Source organism: Sus scrofa, chromosome 5 (genome assembly GCF_054392235.1).
Source record: "Sus scrofa isolate SSC_HxYL_T2T_F1_AM1 chromosome 5, Sscrofa_HxYL_maternal_Yorkshire_Landrace_v2.0, whole genome shotgun sequence".
NCBI lineage: Eukaryota > Metazoa > Chordata > Mammalia > Artiodactyla > Suidae > Sus > Sus scrofa.
In genome coordinates, this window is record NC_139387.1 from 60360237 (window position 1) to 60371491 (window position 11255).

Sequence of the window (11255 nt, forward strand, 5' to 3'; positions counted from 1 at the left end):
TATCCCCAGCCCAGTGCAGTGGGGTAAGGATCTGGTATTGCTGCAGCTGTGGCTCCAGTCACAATTACAGCTCGGATCACATCCCTGGCCCAGGAACTCCATGTGCCTCAGGGTGGTCAAAAGGAAAAAAAATAAAATAAAGGCATCTTGGAAACCAATTTGGGGTTAATTGCAGTATCGACAGAAAACGTCTTCAGGGCCCAATGGAAGAAATGGCAAAAATAGCATAGAGACAAAATGGAGTTAAAGACTTAAATAAAATTGCTAGTGACAGTGTCTAGGATGTGGTGGCTAAGGGAAAACAAGTCATAGAGAATGACCCCTAAGCTGGTCTTTGGTAGTTGGGTAATAATGTCCTTTACGAGATAAGACATGAAGAAAAAGTTGGTCAAAACATGATGATTCATTCAGTTTTGGTTAATACCTTTCCTCTGGGAAACAGCCCTCTGCTTCTGTTTTCATTAAATTCAAAGTTGACATGTAGCATTTTTATTTGGTTTTGTTTGTTTTTTTGTGGGGTTTTTTGGCTAAAGTATGTACTGGCTTAACGTGGGAATCTCAGTTCCCAATCAGGGATTGAACCCAGACCGAAGTATGCAAGCACAGAGTCCTAACCACCAAGGAATTCCTGGTATATAGTATCTTTTAAGTAGAATGAGATACAGCGAATTTGATTTGTGTCTAGTGGTTAATTTTCAGTGTTCACCTTTGTATGTCCCCATGGCACCATGAAAAGGTAGTAACTAATGAACAGTTAGAAATGTAAGTCTGGGAGTTCCCGTCGTGGTGCAGCAGAAACAAATCTGACTAGGAACCACAAGGTTGTGGGTTCAATCCCTGGCCTTGCTCAGTGGGTTAAGGATCCGGCGTTGCCATGAGCTGTGGTGTAGGTGGCAGATGCAGCTCAGATCTGGTGTGGCTGTGACATAGGCCGGCAGCTACAGCTCCCATTGGACACCTAGCCTGGGAAGCTCCATATGCCATGGGTGCCGCCCTAAAAGTTCAGAAAACAAAAAAGTCTGGAAACCTCAAGAAAGATGGGCTAGAAATACCTTTTTGTGTGTGTGTATAAATATGTACATACACACACAAGCCTGTGTATGTACACACAAAATACATACTACTGAGTATGTATGTAAAAGATCTATAGATCTTCTTTGTGTTATTTTTTAGCTATTGTCTCTCAACTCCAAATTCAGTCTTCTATACCGTGCTATGTGATGCTAGGAAGAGATCTGCCAACTACGTTTTCCAGAGTCCTTTGCCAGCTGGCTTCCTGTTAAGTTCTGCCCTAGAGAGGTAGGAGGGAGGTCAAGGAGACAAGCAACTTCCTTCTTCCTTTTGGCTTAACATTCCTGTCAGACACTTAACTCCAGTGGCCACAACTAGTCCCTCCTCGGGCACTTTTGGCACCCATCACCAACCTCATCCCAGGCCCTCAGATTTACCAGCTGCAATCATGACTTAACCGCACCTCAGAGGCCAGAGCCCCAGTAATGGAGATCCTCTACATGCAAAGTTCTAGCTCTTGACAGGCCCCATTTCCTCCCTGTTGTTTTCCACGACTAGGATTGGTAGCAGCCTCCTTCTAATTATCTCCCTGTTAGCTCAGTGCCCCCCCTTTTTTTCCTACCCCTCAACATCTGTGGAAACGATTCTCTATATGGGATTCCCTCTGTTGAAATCTTACTATCGTTTCCATTTTTCTGACTAGACAATGAAAATATTTTGGGTGTGTAAATTTATATTATAGTTATAAAATTTTATAAAATTATAGTTCTATATTAATATAAATTATATATTATATACAATACTGTATTTTATTATAGATATATCTTATTCTTAATATTTAATATTAAGAATAAGAATAAACTTCCCTGCTTTCAAGGAGCTCACAGACTAGATAGGAGGTGAAGAGAGCCCAGAAATTCTCAGGATGGAAGACTGATCATCTTTCTTTCCTCTCCCTCCAAAGACCATAATAAAATGATAGCAAATGATAGCAAATTAATTAAAAGGTATAATCTAAACATGCATGGACAAATGGAAAAGAGATGTGAAAAACAAAGAAAAAGATGTGATGTGTGTATTATATACACACAATAGTATTCAGCGTTAGTTTTTATGAATATATGTAACATTCTTTCTGAAATGTTATTTGCAGCAATATGGAGAGACCTAGAGATTATCATACTAAGTGAAGTAAGTCAGAGAAAGACAAATATCGTGTGTTATCACTTATATGTGGAATCCAAAATATGACAAATTAACTTGTGATACAGACTCACAGGCATAGAAAACAAAATTATGGTTACCAAAGGGGATGGGGGGTATACATTAAAAGTTTGGTATTAACATATATACATTACTATATATAAAATAGGCCAACAATGTCCTACTGTATAGCACAAGGAACTGTATTATCTTGTAATAACATATAATGGAAAATAATCCGAAAAATATGTAACTTAATCACTTTGCTGTACAATTGAAACACATTGTAAATTAACTATACTTCAATTAAATATTCAAATCAAAAAAGGTAAAACTTCAGGTAACAGGGAGAAGGCAGAGACATGCAAAGAGCATGTCAACAAATTTCCAGACGTTAAAAAGGTAGAAGACTAGTAACAAATGAGGGCAGCCTAGAATAAATACAGAGAGGGCCGGCTGTGGGTAAGGATACAGACAGTCTGCCCAGCAGAAGTTCTGAAAGGTCTAGAAACTCAAACACTGATGACTCTGGAATGTAAGAGTGAGGGACCAGGCTGAATGCTGGAATTGGCTTCCTCTCCATCCACCTCCTTGAGCACCGTGTTCAATAGCCAAGTAAGTCACTTTACTTTCCTAATAGTGGGGGAGGTTATCTCCAATGAAATAGGATGAACCATCTGGGGGTGAACCACAATAGCCAGTGGTAGTGCTGTTGTCTCCAATTAAAAAAAAAAAAAAATTCTAACACTTCAGGATCCAGAGTTTTAACAGCAGACTCCCTGGCCCTATAGTTTAATATGAAGCCTACCACTCAAGAAGTCTCATTCACATCTAGAAAGATTAAGTTTACATTACATAATTCATTTAAATAAATCAGAGTCACATGTTCAGAATCAACAATCAAATACTATAAAAAGAATACAATCATAATACTCTTCTCATTTTTTCCCACCCTCCCGGGTCCCATTTATTTCCACCCCAAAAGTGACCTCTCTCATCACTTTCTTGGATATCCTTCCAGACTTTCCATGTAAAAAGAAAAAAGTATTTTTTTAACTAAAATTAATATATAATACAGTGATCAGTTTATTTTTTTCAGTGTTAGCCATTCTCACAGGTATGTAGTCATAATTAACTGTGGTTTTAATTTGTATTTCCCTTATGATTATGATGTTGAGCATATTTTCATATACTTTTTGCCATTTTCATCAATTTCCTATGGCTGCTCTAACATTACCATAACCCTGGTGCCTTAAAATAAGAATTTTATCCTTTCATAATTCTGGAGACAAAAATCCACACTCAGTATCACTGAGACAAAATTAGTGTTCATCAAGGCTTTGCTCTCTTAAAAATCTGGGAGAGAATCCTTTCCTTGCCTCCCTGGCCCTTTTTTTAAGCATCTAGAGCTCTATTTCTTGGCTCCAGGTTCCTGTCTCCCACTTTTTTTTTGGTCTTTTTGCCATTTCTTGGGCCACTCCTGTAGCATGTGGAGGTTCCCAGGCTAGGGGTCCAATCGGAGCTGTAGCCACCAGCCTACACCACAGCCACAGCAATGTGGGATCCGAGCTGCATCTGCAACCTACACCACAGCTCACGGCAATGCCAGATCCCCAACCCATTGGGCAAGGCCAGGGATCGATCCCACAACCTCATGGTTCCTAGTCGGTTTCGTTAACCACTGAGCCACGACAGGAACTCCACTTCCTCCAACTTCGATGCTGTGGGTAGTTGTGATCTTCTGATTCTATCTGCTTGCACCACATTACAGAAAGCAGAAGTCCATGGTATGTTTATGGCCTGGCTTTGGAAGTCAATTAACATCACTTCCACAACAGTGATTAAGGCAGTCAAACAGACCTTCCCCAAAGATGACTACAAATAGTGAACAAGTACAGGAAAATATGTTCAACATCACTCATGAGGGAAATGCAAATTACAACCGTAATGAGCTATCACCTCACACTGTTAGAATGGCTGTCATCAGAAAGACAAGAGAAAAATTATCAGTGAGGTTGTAGAGAAAAAAACCGTTATGAACTGTTGGTGGGAATGCAAATTGGTACAGTCACTACGGAAAATGAGTTTTATGAAAGTTGCTCAAAAAACTAAAAATAGGGGAGTTCCCATCATGGCTCAGTGGAAATGAATACAACTAGTATCCATGAGGGTGCGGGTTCGATCCCTGGCCTTGTTCGGTGGGTTAAGGATCCGGCATTGCCATGAGCTGTGGTGTAAGTCACAGACGAGGCTTGGATCCCACGTTGCTGTGGTGTAGGCGGGCAGCTGCAGCTCTGATCTGACCCCTAGCCTGGCAACTTCCACATGCCGCAAATGTGGCCTTAAAAAGAAAAAAAAAAAATACAAATAGGGCTATAGTATATTCTGGCAATTCCACTTTTCAGTATATAGCCAAAGATAATAAAATCAAGTTCTCCAAGAAATATCTGCACTCCCATGTTCACTGCACCACTATTCACCACAGCAAAGATATGGAAACAACCTAAATGCCTATCAATGAATGAATGAAGATTTAGTAAAAATGATACTATTCAACCTCGAGAAAGAATGAAATCCTGCTATTTGTGACAACATGGATGGATCCTGAAGGCATTACACTAAATAAGTCAGAAAGAAAAAGACGAAATATTGTATGTTCTCACTTACATGTGAAATCTTTAAAAAACTGAATGCATAGAAAAAAATAGACTAGTAGGGGAAGTGAGGAGATAATCAAAGAAAACAAACTAATGTGAATCATTTCTGGAGATAAAATGTACAGTATGGCAACTATAGCTAACTGTTCTATTATTATATACTTGAAAGTTGCTAAGAGAGAAGATCTTTAATGTCTCACCACAAAATAAAATGGATAGGAGTTCCGTTGTGGCGCAGTGGTAATGATCCTGCCTAGTATGCGTGAGGACACTGGGTTTGATCCCTGGCCTTGCTCAGTGGGTTAAGGATCCAGCATTGCCATGAGCTGTGGTGTAGGTCACAGACATGGCTCAGATCTTGTGTTGCTGTGGCATAGGCCAGCAGCTGCAGCTCTGATTCAACCCCTAGCCTGGGAACTTCCATATTCCTCAGGTGTGTCCCTAAAAATGCAAAAAAATAAAAAAGGATGATTATGTGAGGTAATGGAGATACTAACCCAATTGGGGTAATCATTTTACAATACTCTTGGGTATCAAATCATCACATTGTACATCTTAAACCTATACAATGTTATACGTTGATCAGATCTCAATAAACCTGGAAAAAATGACCATCTCTTATATATGCCAGAACCTAGCAATTCACTCCTAGATACACACCCAGCAGAAATGCATACGTACATACCCAAAACTACACAGAGAATGCTTATTGCTATATTATTTGTAATAGCTAAAACCTAGAAATAAGCCCAATTTTTTTCAAGAATACGAAAGGTACTTGTACATATCATGTTACATAAATGCAATTGAATGTGGAGATAAAAAAGTCAACTACAATATGTCTCAACATGGATCAATCTCACATTCATACTGTATAACATTTATATGAAGTTCAAAAACTTGGAGTTCCCTTGTGGTACAGCAGATTAAGGATGCAGTGCTGTCACTCCTGTGGCACAAGTTCAAACCCTGGCCTGGCAACTTACACACGCCATGGGATAGAGCCGAAGGAAAAAAAAAAAAAAAAAAGTATTACACCTAAAGTCAACACTAGTACACTGTACGCTCAAAATTTGCTAAGAGGGTAGATCTGGTTGAGTGTTCCTCTATGTAATAATACATTTTTTTTTCTTCCCATTTCTTGGGCCGCTTCTGCGGCATATGGAGGTTCCCAGGCTAGGGGTCAAATCAGAGCTATAGCTGCCAGCCTACACCAGAGCCACAGCAACGCAGGATCCAAGCCTCATCTGCGACCTACACCACAGCTCACAGCAATGCCACATCCTTAACCCGCTGAGCAGGCCAGGGAATGAACCTCATGGTTCCTAGTTGGATTCGTTAACCACTGAGCCACGATGGGAACTCCAAAATACATTATTTTTATAAAGAGTTTGTGAAATACTGGAATTCTCATCAGGACTCAGCAGAAACAAATCTAACATCCATGAGAATGAAGGTTCGATCCTTGGCCTTGCTCAATGGGTTAAGGATCTGGCACTGCTCTGAGCTATGATGTAGGTCTCAGACGTGGCTTGAATCCTGCATTGCTGTGGCTGTGGGGTAGGCCAGCAGCTATAGCTCTGATTTGACCCCTAGCCTGGGAACCTCCATATGCCATGGTTGTGGCCCTAAAAAGACAACAACAACAACAAAGTTAGTATTTCACATAACTTGATCTTTAGAAAATATTGTTGCAGTGACCCTGGCATATTATGTCAGGACATGAAGACTACCACCAGAACTAAATACAGAATTGGTTTAATGAATTAAAAAAAGGTTGACCCTGGGACCAAGCAGGTGGGACTAGGGCTGATAAACAGCTAGGGTGGGGACTCTAACTTTTTATCTCAGGCCTTCTGAAATATATTTTTAATCAAGTACATGTATTAGTTTGATCAATGCTTTTAAGACTGTTCTCAGAAAACCATAAATGTAGCTAAGATCCCAGCTGTTCTGGCCTTCACAAGCCGACACTTCTAGTCTCATATCAGCCAGTACTTAGGAAAACCAGCGGAGAAGCTAGGGTTCTAAGGAAAATAATCACTCCAAATGCAGAGATTTTTAAAAAATTCTTTATGGTGATTTCTGGGACCATGGAAAGGATCGCAGCACACACGTCAGTTGTTACATTTATGTTTTCCTAATTATGATTTAAGTAATTTATCAAAGTAATTCGATTTTGGGGAAAAAAAAAAATCAAACAGAAACCTTATGGCAAGAAGCAACTACCCCACCAGCTACCCACCCCCACTCCACCCTCTTCTCATGCCTCTCCATTAATTCCATTCAGTTCTGATGGTTTTTACTTGAGAATTGCTCCATTTGAAATTTCTCCCCTCCTTTCAAATCTCCTCTAATCTTCTCACCTTAAATCTCCAGCCCCTCTGCACAGACTTCCCACCATCCCTCTTCCCAAAGATGACCTGAGCAGAGACGGTCCTTCAAGCCCTGGGGCCTCAGCTGCAGATCCCAAGCAAGCTTATCAAAGCTCCTCCTCTACCAAGGCTTGGATCACCCACAAGGAATTTTACACCTGCTGTTTATAAGAGAACGTTTCTCATGACTTCCATAAGCAAAATAGAATAATACCATTAGTAGTCGAAATATGTTCAAATGCTCAGAAAAAAAAGCACCAAGAAAGAATGGTTCATTCTAAGAAGTCAGAAAAACACTTTGTAGAAGAAAAAAAATACATTTGGTTAACAGGGAAGAATTTTCAGATGGAAAGGTCTGGAAATGGTAAAAATCAGTGTCTTGAGGGAAACCTCTATTTGAGGAGACTAAAGCTCAAGAAGAGAAAATAAATGTGAGAAACAAGCCTTAAAAAGTTAATAAGAGTCAGATGGTCTTTATGTGTGACGCTAAGGAGCTGGACCTAAGCCTATGGTCCAGGAGTTGAAAATTTAAATGCCTATAAATGCCAAAAGGATCGTGCAAATGAGCAAAATGAGATCATGAAATGAGAAAACAAGACAGGAAGTGTGGGTCCTGTGGGAAACAGGGGGAAATTCTGCCCTTCCAAATGGAACAGTTCAATTATTTTTATACAAAAATCTAAGGCTAGTGTTGCCAGGCCTTCCACTTTAATTACAGCAGAATATCCAGATCTCTGTCAAATCCTCCCATTTTTTAAATGTTGGCAACTGTTATGTGTTTTTTAAGGCTCAGAGTATGCGGTCAAAAAAAATTATATGTTTAAATGCTGATGTCAGCCAACAGACCTCAAGTTTTTACCTCTTCTAAAAACATTCAGGAACAAACCTTGTGAAATTTAAGACAGAACAGAGCCACAGTCAGAGATGCAGTTTTTAAGATGGCTCAGGTGGAAGAATACTGGATGGATTATTTGGAGGAAGGAGAAATTGAAATCAAATGCAAAGAGAAGTTTCAAGGCCCCTCCCATCAATCTCAATAGTCCATGTGCTGAGAGTCTAAACTAAGGCACAATGCTTTTTATCAGTCATTATTTTCCAATGCAAGGAGATGAAATGGTCCCAAGCATCTCTACCAGGATTCAACCCCACATGATCCCCAAGAACTTCCTTCTTTCTGTAAATCTTGGTTGTGACAATACTCTCAAAGACAGAATGGATTTCTCTCGGTTTCCATAGCTTGCTTGCTTTCTTATAAGTGTACTTGCCAGTAGTAATAAAAGCAAAAAGTGTACATCTGGCTTTAGAAAGGCAGCTTATTGAACCTCTACCCTCTGCTTCTGTATTATATCAATTGTAGAAGCGCACAAAAATATTTTCTGAAAATGGTTCCCACGTGCCCACATATTCTGAATGTAAAATAAACAGTGCAAGCCATGAAAACAGAGCGTTTTAAACAGAGAATTCCAACTGGGAAAATTGTCCAAACACAAACTTTATTTTTACAGCCATTTAAAGATGCCCTCTATCTAGTAAATTAACTTTTAAAAAGGAGAAAATGGGGAGAGAGACAAAGAAAGGGGTGTGGCGCCAAGGCAACAGAGACAGGTTACCCATCTTTTTTCCATTACTCTTAATACTTCCATTCATCTGCTTGGATAGTGATACATTTTTCCATTGAAAAATTATTAGATTGAGGCAACAAAGAAAATATTAGCCACTTTTCAGTATATTTTTTAAGATTTTTCTGAACCAAATCCATGCAAGACCAATCAAATCTCATCTCAGTCTCATGTTCTAACCAATTAAGTCAGGGAAAAGGGGTTCCCTAGCTCCACAGACAGAAACTGGCAGGTCCTGGCCAAGCTTAGCCCCATCCCAGTCTACGAGTTCACAGGGTCTGCCCACTCACCAAGTCCATCCCACTGGTCCCCAGAACAAAAAATAAACGAGATAAAATATAGCGATACAATATGGCATTGTGTGCTAGGCAGGCTTTAAAGAGAGCCCAGGTTTCAGGCATGGCTTCAGCCATCTGCAAACTGACCAGCCAAAAAAGTTGACATCTGACATGCAGGAAGGAGGGACTCTGGCCTGCTTTCTCACCGAGCCCCTGGAGTCTGTTCCCATTTTTTTACTTTTCATAAACGTATGTCATGGCTATGACCCTTGCACCAGAGACCCTACACTTGTTGCTGTAAAATTCCTTTTCTCCATGGAGATAAAAGTCAACATTCCCTCCCACCACATGAACTTTTGGTAGGCTTGTTCCTGCTTCTGTCTATGGGGGCTCAGCTTACAGAGGGTATAGTTCTCATACCCTCGAAGATCAGAGTAAAAGTGCAATTCCTGTGAGTCCTTCTGGAGTTGTGATAAAGAGAGACGTGTTCCAGACTTCCCGAGAGGAAAACTGGAAAACATTTTTTTTTTTTTTTAAATGTTAAAGCAGTTTTATTTTATCTCCAAAAAGAAACAAGTAAGAGAGATTTACATTTAATCAATAAAAAGTAGGTATTTTTACATCTTGTTACTTCACAATCTGCTAATTTATCATTTATAAAAGTTCAATCAGAAATGGAATGAGTTTTAACATGACACTCTTAAAAAGACAATTAACTTAATAGAGAAAATTTTTCTGTTCCTCTAGAAAAATATTTATCTTCCTTAAACATTCAGGCTGGTTTTAAGTAGCTTAAACATTTTCTTATAGAAACAATCCTTAGCTTTCCAGGCAAGTTCACAAAATTATTTTTAACCCATAATGTTCTCAGAATGTTCCAGAAATTTCTAGGTAACCCATCTGCTCTGCTCCCCTTTTCCCCCAGCTTATTTTTCCTTTTTAACTGAAGTAGGGTGGCTACAGCCCTGTTTTGCCAAATTCTCCAACTTTCTCAAGTTTATAAAGTTCCATTTGTAGAGTCTGCCAGAGAGTAAGGCCCCCTTGATGAGTTCTACAGTTCCAGGGCTGCCTGCACTGCCTCAGGCCAATGACAGAGTGAGGGTATATTCCACAGCTCTTTCCTCCTATCCTCCAATGTTCATGGAAAATTCAGGAAAATTTCAGGCCTCTTATTTTAAATGGCAGCCTGCCAGAGACAGGCCCATTTATACACATAAATGTTACATATGCTATCAATTGAGTAATGGGAAAGGAATAGATTGATTGTTTATGCAATGGGGTTGAGAAAATTCCTCGTTTATGGGGAAAAACAAATCATTCTTCTTAATCTTAAGATTCTTTTCAGCCACATTGTTGAAGAGGTAAAAATAGGGAGAAAAGTTCACTGGACCTTTGAAATATACAGACCAGACTTTAGTAGAGCTTATCAGTCAATCCCCCCACAGCACATAATGCTCCCTTGAAGAGTGATGATCTACAAGCATCAGCTGGGCTCCCATTGGTTGCCTCAAAGCAGTCACCAGGGAAACTCATCAGGCTCCTAATCCTGACAACTCTCTTCACCTGAACCCTGCAAGTAAGTACTTCTCACACCAAATCTGATCTCCCATCAACAAGGCCCCATCTCTCCTAGCCCGTGTCCTCAAGGGTACAGATGAGGCTAATCTCATTCTTCAAGTTTCTTGCTAATTGCTAAATAAGTTTCCTGCTAAACTACAGTATAAATCCCGAGTCTAGATTCCTTCAGGTCTACTCTTTCAACCCTCAAAATCTTTTTTATTTGAAGAGGGGGAAAAAAAAAACCAGGATTCAGTTATTTCTTGTTCCCCTCTTTTCAAGGCAACAAGGATGCCTTGGAGTAATATGAGAAAAGCAACATAGGAAGGGGGGAACCAAAAGCATTGCTTCTAGAGATTACATGGCTGCATAAGGGTAATCTCCTGCACTATCCTTAAAGGACCACATAAAAAAAGAGAACACAAGACCCTCTCATTTAAAAAAGCTAAGAAAAGCCTCTGATTGGTCCAATTAATTTCTCCCATCCCTGATCAAGCACACTGGTTCTTGGAACATGGGGCATTGTGAGAGGCCCATCCTGTGGTTAAAAAAAAA